The sequence below is a fragment of the Mus pahari genome, chromosome 3 (assembly GCF_900095145.1).
Source record: "Mus pahari chromosome 3, PAHARI_EIJ_v1.1, whole genome shotgun sequence".
NCBI classification, from domain to species: Eukaryota; Metazoa; Chordata; class Mammalia; order Rodentia; family Muridae; genus Mus; species Mus pahari.
In genome coordinates, this window is record NC_034592.1 from 155,959,524 (window position 1) to 155,974,011 (window position 14,488).

Genomic DNA, 14,488 nt, shown 5'->3' on the forward strand with positions numbered 1-14,488 from the left:
AAAAAAAAAAAAGAAAAAAAAGAAGTTGACTAGAGAGTTCTTGAAGACTTCATTATTTTTGATTAGGCACGTGTGTGTATGAGTGTAAGTCTGTGAGTGTCCACCCTTGAAAGCCAGAAGTATGGGGTGGCTATGAACTGCCTGCTGTGGGTGCTGGGAACCAGACGGGTCCTTCAGAAGAGCACTGTGCCTTAACTGCTAAGCCATCTCCCCAGCTTCTTACAGATTGAACAAAAATCTTTCTATTTAACTGTCACAGGGTGAGCATGGGATTAACACTAATTTTTCTCTTTGAGAGCATGAGCTTTGTAGGATCTACTACTATGTTAAGAGAAAATTTTTTCTTAGACACTTCCCGATAGTCAGCTGGTTTTCTATCTGTAAAGAAAAATTGTATGTGGTTCATCATCAGGATGTGATACGGCTTTGTGCCACAAAGGGAAATACTTTACATCTGTGGGGGAGACTTCACAAGACTGCTGCTTGAGAGTGTGTTAAAATCTCAGGGTCTCTTACGCATTTGGTGGCATGGAGATGAGATCCACCACTATGTCTACAGTGAAGACAGAACCCTTCCAGAAGAATTGGGTGTGTCCGTGTGCTTAAAGTATCACCTCATGTTCCTCGGGGCTTGTTGGCACCTGCACTGCACTTCAAGGTGGCGAACAGAGACAAGAAGTGCTGATGAATCAGTGAATGACATACTTCACTCACAGTCGAGTCACAGCCTTTTCGAAACCTCAGAACCCACGAGTGCTAAGATACCACTTCCTTTACTATCAGACGAATAGATAGAAAAACTAAGAAAACCTTCCTTGCCTTTTGGCTCAGCCAGGCTCCTGCTGTGTCAGACTGTAGTCTTGGCTCATATTTTCTAGGAAAGACTACAAAGTCCCTCCTCCGTTCTCTTTGCTTCCTCGTTTCTGCCTCTAAAGGCGTCCTCCCTCATGAGTAACAGCCCAGTAACTCCTGTCCTCTCTGGAGTGCTGAGTTCCCAGCTCTTCATCACTTTCTCTTTCCTACAACCCTGCTGCCTGTCTACCCTGCTATCTTCACCAGCATCATAGCCCAGTCCTGCTGCTTAAGCTAGAAGAGAACACACCACTTTCTCAGCTGTTACTCTATAGCCCATTGTCAACAGTTCCACCCACCATGTCACTAAATCCACCTTCTCTGGCCCTGGGAACCACTGCAAACCCAGCAAGCCCAGTGAGTATTTTTCAAAACGTTTATTAATTATTGGGTACCAACCATGTAAGGTATTCTGGGTGCTGGGATTTAAACCTGGTATCAGCAAACTGTAGCCTTGTCTTCTGCCTTCTCTCTTGGTAAATAAAATGTTACTGAAGTAGCCTTTAATCCCAGCACTTGGGAGGCAGAGGCAGGCGGATTTCTGAGTTTGAGGCCAGCCTGGTCTACAGAGTGAGTTCCAGGACAGCCAGGGCTACACAGAGAAACCCTGTCTCGAAAAAACAAACAAAAAAAAAAGTTACTGAAGTAATCACACCTGCCTCTGCTGTTCTCAGGCTGTCTTGACCAAAGGTAGGAGTCCTGTGGCACACAAAGCCTGACACTCTGCCGCTTTTATTTATTTGTTTTTGCAGCATGGTCTTCTCTAGCCCAGGCAGGCCTAAAACTTGCTATATAGCCAAGGCTACCTTAGTCCCCTGTATGCTGGGAGAGCAGGCATGAGCCATTATATGTCTACCTGGCACTTTTCAGTATACATTTGCAGAATCCTGATTTGGACACACTCTGTTCCTACCATGGTGTAGTTAGATGTAGCTTCCCTGTAGGTTAAGAGAGAGATGTGTTCTATAGCTGTTGTACAGAGGATGACTCTTTAGCATCTCTCTGTGATATCAGCACATGTCACGCCCTGACCTCTCTGGCCATGCTTGAGTCCTTCAGGGCCACTGGGAAATCTGAAACACTTAGAAACACTGACATTTAACTGTTGAAAGATGAGTGGATTGTACTTGGCAGAAAGAACGTTAAGGAAGAGTGTATTTGAAGAGAAGTATGCCTGTTGGTAGCAGTGGGGGGGGGGGGGGGGAAAAAGAGACCCACACACAAACCCCCCCAAAACGAAAGGACAAAAAAAAGGGGGGGGGGGGGGGGGGGGGGGGGGGGGGGTCAGGAGGCTAGCAAGGACAGAGTCCAGAGTGAGACCTGTAAGAATGGCCATTGAGACTGAGACAGGGATCAGGCATGGTTCCTTAAAGATAGGGAAGGAGCTAACATGGGAGGTGCAGACCAGGCGTGGTGGAGTAAGGTACCTTGGTCTTTGGTTCCTTTCCCTCACCCATGGCTGCACTCTTTCACTGGTATCTCTTGGCCTCTTCTGCTGAAGTAAACTTTGGACTCCTTCGAATCATGTCCTCCTCTTTGTACCCAAAGCACCCTTTCACCTGGATCATGTAACCCAAAGTCAGCTTCCCCAGAACTTTTCCTTGGCCACTGGCCTATGTCTCCTACTCATAATTTTGACTAGCTCTCTAGAGAAATGGGTGTCTATCTCTCCTCTACCCCTAAGTCCCTCACTCCTAAATGTGTGTTCTCTAATGTCCCAAATGAGTTAGTCAGTAGGGAGGAGCCTTCATTGCAAAGAACCTTCCTGTCTGTGGACTGGAGTTGGGAACCTCAATAGGGACTTCAGTGAGCACTGACTAGACTTTCCAGGTCAGTGACTAGGGTTCCATTGGATTTGTCTGGTTCATGCCTACTTTGTGGGGTTTGATGTAGCATAGGAATGGTATGATAAAGGTCGGCAGTAGCTGGCAGACAAACCACAAGCTATGATTCTTTCCTCAGGGAACACATGTGGAAGAGGAGGAGGTCTTCATTAGAATCTTCCTTAGGAGCTCATTGTGTCCCTTGGGTGTGTTGGAATAGTGAGAGTGCAGTCACTGTGGGCATGTGGGTAAATCCCATACCATTAACACCAAATTCTCTCCTAAGAGCCAACCTGGAATAGCTTCTCCTCACCAGGTAGCCTGTGCCCTCAGGTGGCCCACAGACACCTTGTGACCATGCATGTGAAGAACCCTTGAGAGGCTTGGCCCTCTGTTCCTCTTTGCCTGGGTGGGGAGCAGGACTAGCAGGAATATCTGCAGATACTGAAGTCCGGCCTCCTCCTCTCAGTCAGTGCCAAGGCATCAGCTCTCATCCAAAATCCCAACCTGTCACCTGACATGGAGGCCTTCAGAGTGAAACACAGACACTAGAGTACCTCTAAACTGCAGCTCTGCCACTTACTAGTTAAATCCACAACCTGCTTCTTCACCCAAGTAAGGGCTACAACAGGCCCACCTCCTTATTGTTTGGAGGTTTCAAGATGATGCAGATAAAGTGGTTAGCAGAGGGCTGGAGTTGTCAGCTCAGTAGATAAGAGCGTTATTCTTATTCACTATTTTAATCTTTCTGTATGCTTCTAAGAGCTTTATTTCCAGTATGCTTGGCTATCCCCTCCTAGGAAAGTTGAAGGCAGGAGGGTGAGAAGTTGTGGGCCAGCCTAGACTACATAACAAGACCCTCTCTTAAAGAGAAGGGGGTTATAGGAAAGAATGGTGTCATAGGGCTTTTAAGTTAATCTAACAGCAATGTCTACTCTGACCCATTTCTTAGAGGCAACCTCTGTTGCCATGGCGTACAGCTATTTTCTGATCTTTCCTCCAGATCTCCTCACAACCATACATACACTGTGCCCCCTCCTCCCACTACCACCACCAATTTTAGGCATTATCTACTGATTGACTCTTTAGTGTAGGGCCTAGCTGTCCTCCCACCTCCTGTGCATTCTCTTTCCTCCATTTTGCTATTACGGGACTGTTATTGAACCACAACATGGCAAATGTTTAAATGCATGTCCTCCTACTAAGCTGGCTGTGTATTTCCTAGCTTTCCTTGTACTTAGTTGCTGTGGGCTTGGTTAAGTCACTTAATCTCTTTATGCCTACATTTGCATTTTAGGAATGCTCTGATTTCTTATGGAGGTGGTTGTGAAAATTGGGTTAAATGTAGTGTACAGTGTCAGGTTTTGTTCCAGTCTTGGGCTGCTTGCCCACCGTCCTTACTACCTTGGGTGTATCACACTGTCATCTGTGTATTAGACATTACTTGGCTGTGTCTTGCTGTTATGTCTCCCATTCTGTGACAAGCCTTTGTACTCTGAATGGTCTTCTATGGAACGAGTTCTCACTTTGAATCTGTCGGTTCTGCCCTTCCCTACTCCAGGTGGCTAGAGAGTCTTCTTCCAGTCTGTTTTTAATTTTCAGAGAAATTCAGTGCTGGATACATGCTTCTGATATGTTTTGTCTTAAAGCTCTTTCTCCATTTCTCCCTTTCTGTCTGTCTTTCTTTCTCACTTCTCTTCTCTTTTCTTATTGAGGTTTACTTATGTTACTGCATGCATTACTCACATGTACCTTTATATTACTGAGTAGTATTCCATTGCATGAGATACCAAAGTGTATTCATTAGCTAATTGGTAAACATTAGTTTATAACATTTTTTTTTTTGCTATTATGAATAAAGCATATCTATTTGAATATAAATTTACTTTCGGGTATATATCTAGAGTTGTCTAGAGGTGCCATTTCTGGATCATGTAATTTTCATAAGCTGTCAGTTTTTCAAAATATACCAGCTAGGCATGGTGATAATATACATTTAATCTTAGCACTTGGGATGTCAAAGGCAGGAGGATCTGTGAATCAAGGCAAAACAAAACAAAAGAATACTCAGTGTTTTATATTCCATGCAGGACAGTGTATAAGTTAGGGTGATTCCACACCCTTTCCAAACCTGTCAGTACTCTTTGAAGCCAGCCACCTTGCCTCCCCACTGCCTTTGGTGTTCTCACTTTTCCTGCACTTATTCCTATCTATTCAAGTATTTGCCTAGTTCCAAGTGTGCTGTTCATTCAACCAACAGCTTTTTAATCTTACCAGTGTCTTTTGAAGAACAATTTTTCCATTCTATTTGTAACATTGACTTGTGTCCCTTACATCCCAGATGAGAAGGATTTTCTCCTGTGCTCTAGATTCTGTTTTTTAGTTTGGGTTTTGTTTCTATGTTTTGAGACAGTCTCACTATTTACCCTGGCTGGCCTAGAATTCATAGAGATATGCTGCCTCTGCCTCCCAAGTCCTGGGATTAAAATGTGTTGTTCTTGATCTAGAAGTCCCATAGCTTCATTCTAAGATTGGCCTGAGGGCTGTTTCTCCTAGTGTGTCTGCCGTGTAAGGTGGTGCATTTCCTATTGTCACTTGAAGCATTAGTTAGTGTGGAGCTCAGCTGCTGTTCTAGTAAATGGCCTTTAGACCTCTATCAGGAATGGGCTGCTATGTAGGGAAGTTCTCACTTTGGAAATCTGGCAGTCATCTAATTGTAATACTTTTCAAATTTGTTTTGTGCTTATAGACTCTTTGCATCTGTGTTTAAATTTTTAGGAACATAGTGCCCAATTCTTCGAGCATCTACTAAAAATCTGCAAATCTTCTGACTAATTTGGTGAAAATTGATAACCTAACAGTGCTCTGATCCATGAACATGATAGACTCCTCTGTTCTTTAGGTCTCAGAGTATGTATTCTCGTTTCCTTCCTCTCTCTCTCTCTCTCTCTCTCTCTCTCACACACACACACACACACACACACACACACACACAAACACATACACCACATACACGCCTTAAATTCACCATGTAGTCAAAGTTGATCTTGACTTTCTAGTCCTGTTGTCTCTTTCACTTGATTCTTTCTGACAGTGGTTTTAGTTGTCACTGTTCAGGCCTTGTATATTTTATCTCAAAATACTACATTTGTTTTGTTTTGTTTTGTTGTTTGCTTTCGGGTTCTTTGTTGTTTGGTGGCTTTTCTTCTTGGTAGCAGGCTATTTGAGAATAGGGTCTCGATGTGTAGCCCAGGCTGTCCTAAAACTCAAAATCCTCCAGCTTCAGTCTGGTACTATAAATGACCTTTCTTCGTTTTGGTTGCATGCTAATAATGTGTAGACACACATAGCTGTGATTTTTGCTGAGTTTGACTGAGCTAAGGCAGCACTTATGAATTCTCCTTGGGCTTTTCTAGGGTGCACAGTCATCACTGGTAAAACACTTTGCTTCTTCCTTTCTGGTTTATACACATTGGATTTCTTCTGCTTCTTTATCACACCAAGTAGACAAGTATAATAAGGTGAGGGTTAGGCTCCACTGTTGAGGTGTGAATAGTTAGCACCTTTGTATTCCTGACTTTTTTGGCAAAGGGTCTCATCTGACCTTTTTACACTTAAACTAAGTAATTGCTCCTGCTGTCTGGCTAAGGATGCCCTTTCTATCCTAAGTTAATAGAAATCGATTTTAATTTTATTAGGATATGCATATGTGTATCCTCCTTTTGGCCCAGAACATGAAGGTTCCTTGAAGGTTGTGTGTTTACTACTCTTTGAGGTGTTAGATGTATGAATGCTAACAAAACCATGTGCTTAATAGGGTCATTTATGACCCTTTTTTTTCTGTTGCCCACCCTGAAAGGAATATTTCAGCAACTCTGTATGAGGCCTTGTCTGTTGCTCTAACTTGTTAATCTCTATTTTTGCCTAGATACTACATATATCTAGGCAAAAATATGTATGTAGCATGTTTTCTTGGTGCCTCCCTCCCCTGTAAGAATGCTTGTTCTTTTTCTGGATCTGCTTTGGTATAATTTAGGCTCCCTGCATTCTCTTTGCATATCTTAAACTTAACCTGTTGATAGCCATATATTTCAAGCAGGTTTCTTACAAATTTCATCCAAGTATTTTGCTTTTACATGCACTCTAACAACGAACTTGGCCTTTACAGCTTCATGGAGAGCCCCCTTTACTTGAGTGTTAGATCTGTGCTGCCTAATAGAGTTGCTACTAGACACATATAAAATTAGGGTCTTCAGTCATGCTGGCTACATTGCAGTCCTTATCAGGAATGCTCTAGTTTAGACCCTTTCTGTGTATAGTAGCTGTCAGTGTGGTTTGGTGTAAATCTGCCATCTTGCTGCCTTTTCCCATGTCCACAATTCCATTTTATTTCCGCTGCCATCTTATCTAACTACCTCCTTTATGATGATGAAGATGAAAATGGTCGTTGCCTAGGGTTACAGTCTCTGATTCACAGTTTGTGTTCAGACAATAGCAAGCCTTCGTGTGCTTTGTGGATGCCTATAAGCACCTTCTATGGCTTTTGTGCTTTGTTTTCATGGATGCTGCTGTGAGTTTGCTATGCAGTATTGGTCTTTTATAGGTGCCATTAGTCTTTTCTGTTCTCCATCCTTGTGCCAATATTAAAACCCCTCATTTTTTTTCATCTTTGTAATAAGTTGCAATGTCCAGCTGTCTGAGTGTTCTGTTATTCAAAACTGTCTTGGCTGCTTTATGCTACATTTCCATATAAATGTTAGCAATCATAATTGTCTGCTTTTGCACACAACAATATGCTGACCTTCATTGTGGTTTTAACTGACCTTCCATTGAATTTACAGAGCCATTTAGAGAATGAAATGGTAATCCTGAATCCTAGTTTATAACTGTGGATTATCCTTCCATCCAGAGTGTCTGTATTCTTTGTTTTCTCTTCTCTAGTGTATTTGCACATCTGTCTCAGAGTTATTTCAAGGGGCTTGATGTTTTTAATGCACTAGTTTGCTTTGAAAATGGTAAGTGGTTCAAAGTTTACTGTTGTTGATTGTTTGTTGTAGTAGGGTTTGGTGTGTAACCTTGAACTTGGAAATATCTTACCTTAGCCTTGAGAGTACTGTGAGAAAGGTATGTGACACCACATGGAGCTACAACTTGGTTTTTTGAGCTTTTCTCCAATGACCTTCCTGAATTTGCTTATGAATTCACTTACATACGTGCAGTGTTTTTGTGTTTTTTTCTATGCACAGTTTTCTGTCATCTGGAATGGGCTTTGTTATGCCTTTGACTTTGCATCTATTTTTGTTGGCTCCAGAGGATTTCCTTAACAATGTTGATAGGAGTGATGCCTGGTGCTCTGACACTGCTGTCGTCATGCTCTCACTGTTGCACCTGGAGATATGTTCACTAGAGGACTGGTTGTATGTACGTACGTATGTGTGGATTGCATGCATCCCTTACCAAATTGTTCAAAAAAGATGTCCTTTTCCTTGTCTGATAGTGTTGACTTGGTGAGCATGTTTTTCTGTCTGTACTGGGCTAAGTACATGCCATGTGATATCATTGTTGGATTTTTGTAGCATCCATCCACGCAGATAGTGACCTGTAGTTGTTATATGTCACTTATGTCTTAGTTTCCTTGTTGCTGTAACACAGAGGTTCTCAACCTGTGGGTCACAACCCTTGGCAAACTTCTGTCTCCAAAAATATTTACATTACAACTCGTAACAGTAACAAGATTATAGTTATGAAGTAGCAATGAAATCATATTATGGTTGGGGGTCACCACAGCATGAGGAACTGTACTAATGGGACACGGCATTAGGAAGGTTGAGAGGCATGGCTAGCAGAATTCCTTACAGGAAGCATCTTCAGTGGGAGAGGTTACTCTTTGTTTAAGGTGACACAATCCATGGTGACAGAGGACATAGCAGCAGAAGAGAAAATCTAGCTACATTGCATCTGCAGTGGTCAATTGCTCTTTCCCCATTATTCAGTCTGGGCACCCTTTGTGGTCTTCCATTCTCCGTTAGCCCAGTAACTCCTCATAGACATGCAGGATTGTCTCCTAGGTGTTCTAGATCCTGTAAAATTGAGAACATTAACCATCAGAAGTCCACCCCTTAACAGCTTGATACCCAAGCATACTGCTTTTACGTTATAACCTTCTACCCTCGTTTCCATAGTCTTAACCGTCTCACAGTGCAAAATGCATCCAGTCCAACTTCTGAAGTTCTCATAATCAACAGCACCAACACTGTTAAAAGTCTGAGTCTCTTCTTAAATTCAAGGCAATCTCTTAATTGTGAACTCCTAAAAACTAAAACCATGATACATAATTGTATTATCCAGTGGCATAAAGTAAATAGTCACAATTCGAAATAGCATGGCATGGGAACATAGCAAGGATGGTTTCAGTCAAAGCTAGACCAGATTCAGCATTACAAACTCCAAGTCCTGCAGCTCAGTATCTGGCTTCTAAGACCCATGATGAGAATGATCTCGGCTCCAAAGGACTTGGTTAGCGCCACTCCTCTTGATTTCTGCCTGGAGCACATATAAGCTCTGTTTGGCCAGCTCTACACTGTAACCTGCACCTTTCCATGGTCCTGTAGTTACTAATATCTTGGGATCCATTGCAGCTTAAGCCTCACCTTCACAACTTCATGAAGTGTCCACTTGGTCTTCCTTGTAGGAACTCTGACCCTGCCACACAGCTGGCCTCAGTAACTTCTGGAAACTCTTGATACAGGACTCTTGTGATCACCCTTAGTCTTTCATACCTATAAAACATGGACATCACTGCCAGATTCTACTGTGAGCCTTAGGTGTAATCTTGCTTCCTTGAGCTACAATTGCTTCAGTCTCTTGTGTGCTGACTCCTAGGGGACACGTCCTAGTTTTCCAGCAGGAAATCCCTTCAGACATCCTTCCTCTGGGCTCGTGTGTGTGCGTGTGTGTGTGTGTGTGTGTGTGTGTGTGTGTGTCTGTCTGTCTGTCTGTCTGTCTTTCTATGTGGTGTGTGACTGCCTGTGTGTGCTATTTGGTGTGTGTGTCTGTGTCCCAGGCTGTCCATATATTCCTTTCCCCGCTGAACTTTGCATTTTTCATGTCTCTATCTTACTGTAAAAGATCTGAAGAAGAGCAGCAAGAACTATCATGCCACATCCTGAATGTTCTCTTGTCTTGAAATTACTCCATTCAACCTCCGTAAAGTTCTCAGGACTCAGGTAGCAAATAGCCAGAATATAATTTTAATGGCCTGTAGCCCAGTTCCTAGTTTCCCTCTGAAACTTCATGAGCTAGTTCTTCATTCACAGGTCTGTGCATTCTAGTCTTCTAGACACACAGCAGGCTCTGTTTATGGTCTCTATAGTGTGCAGCTGCAGACTCCTCCACATTCCTCCTGCAGATTTGCAAATCACCTGGTCAACTTTATCATAACAAGCCTAATTCTCAGCACCCACCTACCTACCTACCTGCCTGCCTTCCTTCCTTCCTTCCTTCCTTCCTTCCNCTTCCTTCCTTCCTTCCTTCCTTCCTTCCTTCCTTCCTTCCTTCCTTCCTTTCTTTCTTTCTTTCTTTCTTTCTTTCTTTCTTTCTTTCTTTCTTTCTCGCTGTTGCAAAATACCTGACAGGAAACAACTAAGGGAGGCAGCAGTCGCATCTGCAGAGAGGCAGTAATGTACTTCTTGTGTTTGTCCAGGGCTCCCCACATTAGGGTGGGTCATCAACCTCGGTTAACCCAGTCTGGAAACTCCTCCTAGATGCCCCCATAGGCTTGTCTCCTCAGTGATTCTAGATCTCTTCACAGTGATGGCATTAAGCCTTACAGTTGGCTTTAGTTGAATGTTACTTGTTAGGATTTGCGTGTATATAGCTGAGACTGTGATGTCATTTCCTTTTTGAACATGTGTCAGATTTGTATCAAAGTTATGCTTATTCAGTAACACAGCTTGAATGAAACACTCCTTTTTATTCTTTAAATGATTAGTAAAATTTGTCAGTGTTTCCATCTGGGCTTCAAGCACTCATTGTGTATTAGAGTTAATTAAGGAGTGAATTCCCATTCATCGTTGTAAGATTGTTCATATGCAAATTGTCTGTTACTTCTGGCTCTGGTTTTAATAGATTGCATTCTTTAACAGCTTTAACTCTTCTGTGGACTTCTTCCATCTTGCTAGTTTATCAGCATAAAGCTGCCAGGCTTCCTACTGACACCAGCCTTCATTTTGGATGGTTCTTGCCTTTGGTCAACTGGAGCATATCTGATGTCTTTGCCTTTGTCTTGATCAGTGTATGAAAGCTCCTACCCTTGATATCCGTGTTTTCATCACTGACTTTAGTCTTGTGTTGTACGTTGTGCTCGATAGCCTTATGTCACCTTGACACAGGCTAGAGTCATCTGAGAGGAGAGAATCCTAGTTGAAAATATGCCTTCATAAGATTGGGCTATAGGCAAGCCTATAGAGTATTTTCTTAATTAGTAATTGATGTGGGAGGACCCTTTGTATCCTGGGTGGAGTCATTCCTGGGTTCTGTAAAAAGGCAGGTAGACAGAGGACCCTGTACTTCCCTTGGGCAGCACGGCGGGGGGGGGGGGATTGAGCCAGCTGCTCCCCCCCCCCCCATGAATACCAGAGAGCTGGCCTTTCCACTCACCTACTGTGAGGTGTGTGTGTGGGGGGGTGATGGGAGCATCATGAGAAGAGGAGAGCTGGCCCTGCCATTCACCTGCTACAGCACTTGGGAAAGTGGTCCCCACACTCTGACTGGGCAGCACAGTAGAGCTGACTCTGGTGGTGTGTTTGTGGGTAATCCCTCCCCAAGGGTATGAGAACAAGAGAGCAGATCTTGTCCCTTGCCAGCTGCAGCAGTGGATGAGCTAGCCGGGCATTATTAAGAAAGCTCACCCTGTGACCAGGCCCAGATCCAAGGCTTTAAATTGGCCCACCCCAAAAATCTACCTCATCTATAAACTGCTGGAGTGCATGAAAGGGCTGGTCCTGCAGATCCAAAGCTGCAGGATCTCCATGACACAGGACAACAACATGAGGGGCCTGGTGAGTATCTAGTACTGATAAGAGTAGCAGAAGCCAGGGGCCTCGGACCAGACCAGTGACTCAGTACAATGCACATCTGAAGGTAGAAGTGTGGACAGAAAGACTGTACTGTGGAACAGTGTGACACACTACAGCCTCCATGTCGAGCTGTTTTTTAGGTTTTGTTTTGTATAGTCTCGTTATTTTTCTTTTCTTTGAGGGCAGGGAGATTGCAAGGGCTGAGAGCATATATGTAGGGACAGGGAGATGAGTGGGATTGGGGTGCATGATGTGAAACTTACAGAGAATCAATAACAAGTTAACTTGAAATGAGAAAAGAAAGCAGTTTGAGTAGGCAAGTAAGCAGCCCCCTCCATGACTTGTGCATTAGCTCCCGTCTCCTGGATCCTGCCCTGTTTAGGGTTTCTGTCCTGTCTCTTCAGTGATGTAGTAAGCCAAATAAGCCTTCGCCTCTGCAACCTGCTTTTAGTCATGGTGTTTCAGAACAACAGTAGAAACCCTCAGACACAACTTTTAAAAGTGTGTATCTTTAAGTTAAACCTTAACTAAAATAAACATTTATGTTTATTATTTTTATTTATGTGTATGTGTGGGTATATGTGTGTGACTGCAGATGCTCCAGAGACTAGGGGTGTCAGGCCCCCTCTGTGACTCATGGCTGCGAGTTGCATGTCATGGGTACTTGGAACTGAACTCAGGTCCTCTGCAAGAGCACTGAGCCATCTCCCCAGCTCAGCGAATTTGAATATTTTGTTACCTTATTGACATTCAGTTCTGAGTATTTTCTGATCTAAGCGTCATTTAAATGTGTGCTTCTCTATCTCAGACACTGGAATAACTTAGTTAATTTTTTCTTGGATTACTGACAAAATTGTTGTAAAATGAGAAAATACATTCTATAATTCATTCTTTGGATCCAGTGTGATGTGCTGTCTTCCTGCTTGCTGTGGTCTCAGCAATGTCCTGGGTTTGTTTGCAAACTTCCCCTGCTCTTGGTGGGTGTGGCCTGCCCTTGGAGTTACAGGCTCTGTTTGCTTTTCTTTCTCTTTCCTGTTTGCTGTTACCATCACTGGCATTTTGGTGGAGAGAAGTGGGTTAAAATCTTTCATCACTGAGAATTAGTCAAATCTTCCTCATCCTGTGAGTTTCTCTCCTTTCCCACTTACCAGCACTTGAGTCTTTCTGTCTTGAGAATGCTCCTCTCTCCATACCTTACGCAATTTCTCTGCACTGCTTCATAGGGTTGTTTGGTTTTGTTTTTAAAATTGAAGTGTGTGTCACCAACACTTGTGTTAGGTTCTCTGCAAATACAGTATGGCCGCTTCACCGCTGAGCTGCCTCTCCTGCCCTGTCTGATTGTTTTACACGGGAGGAATGTTGGAGATGTTTTAAATTATCTTATAAATGTTGGATGGGGTTTTTTAGTTGTTTGTTTAGTTGATGGATCTGTTTAATTGCATGAAATGGTTTGGTTTTGCTTGCTTGCTTGTTTGTTTGTTTTGTAGAACTTTACTGATTTGTGTGTATTGGTCTTGTTAATGTTTACTCCTAGGAACTCCATTTGTTCTCCAAGGTGTGCTGTGGGCTTTTGGAGTGCATGGTCATGTCATTGTGAAGTTAGAATTGTTTTGATCTTCAGTTGGTTTGGTGGTGATTCAGTTGGATGTTTTAGTTGTTTCCCCATGCCTTGTTCACAGACTTAGCTTGAGACATTGCTAAGAGCTAACATCTACTATGCTTTTCCTCGGCCTTGAAGGGAATATTTGATCTGTATTGTTGAATGTTTTCGGTACTGTATAGCATGGTCAGTGAAGTTTCGGGTTACACAGAGGAGACAGTCTCTGCATGTCTAGTTGAGCAAGCATTTTGTCAAGAATGGTTCTTGAGTTTTATCTTATTGCTTTATTTATCTGCTTAGATGTTATTTTTTTCCCTTTCAGTGGTGGACAACTGTATTTATATATTGTATGTAACAGTTGTTCCAATACTTAGTGGTATCAAACAACAAGCATTTTGTACATCATGTCTCTGTGGATTAGGAATCCAAGTAGCCTGGCTACCATCAGTGCGGGCTTTGGTGCTGTAACATCGGCAGTGCTAAAGAATGCTTAGGTACATGGCTATGACTGGAGGCCTCTGTTTATCTGCCTGGTTCTCTGACATAAGAGCCTGTCCCCAGAGCTGCTAGAGTGCCCTCACAACATGTTGGAGAAGGAACAAAGGAAGGGAAGGAGGCAGGGTGGGATGTATAATGTCTCCTGGCCTCTTGAGAGTCATCTGTTGTGGCTTCTGTTGATACAGTTACACATACTTTAGGACCATCTCAAGTGGCATGTCTTAGAACCTCCACAAACTGAGTTTATTGCATAACCCATATCTACCTATGTTACAGCCTACACAGTGACATCAGAAAAACCAAGATTTAGAAACATTTGACTTGACAGCTGGTTGATAATCTCACAGACTGAAAGGTTGAGGAGAAGCTGAGAGGTTGACCAACCTGAAGAGAGATGTCATGACAGAACATTGCAGCCCGTGGTTCAAGCTGGGATTCTGTTGACAGGCCAGCATCGGGACAGCTCAGCTCTCCAGCAGGTCTGCGAACTGGCTGGGCAGTTGAGCGATCTCACTGTAAAAGTTGTACTAGTAGTCAGGGTGGTAGTGCAGTGTACCTTGAATGTACAAATTCTTTTTTTTTTTTTTTTTTTTTTTTTTTTTTTTTTTTAGTAAGATATATAGTTGGCTATTACTTGG

The 14,488-nt window shown here is 43.0% G+C and overlaps 1 protein-coding gene across 2 annotated transcripts in view; it reads left to right on the forward strand.

Annotated features, from left to right (window-relative positions):
• Positions 1-14,488, forward strand: part of Rab22a (RAB22A, member RAS oncogene family) — a 47,581-nt gene that overhangs the window by 2,325 nt on the left and 30,768 nt on the right. The window lies entirely within an intron of this gene.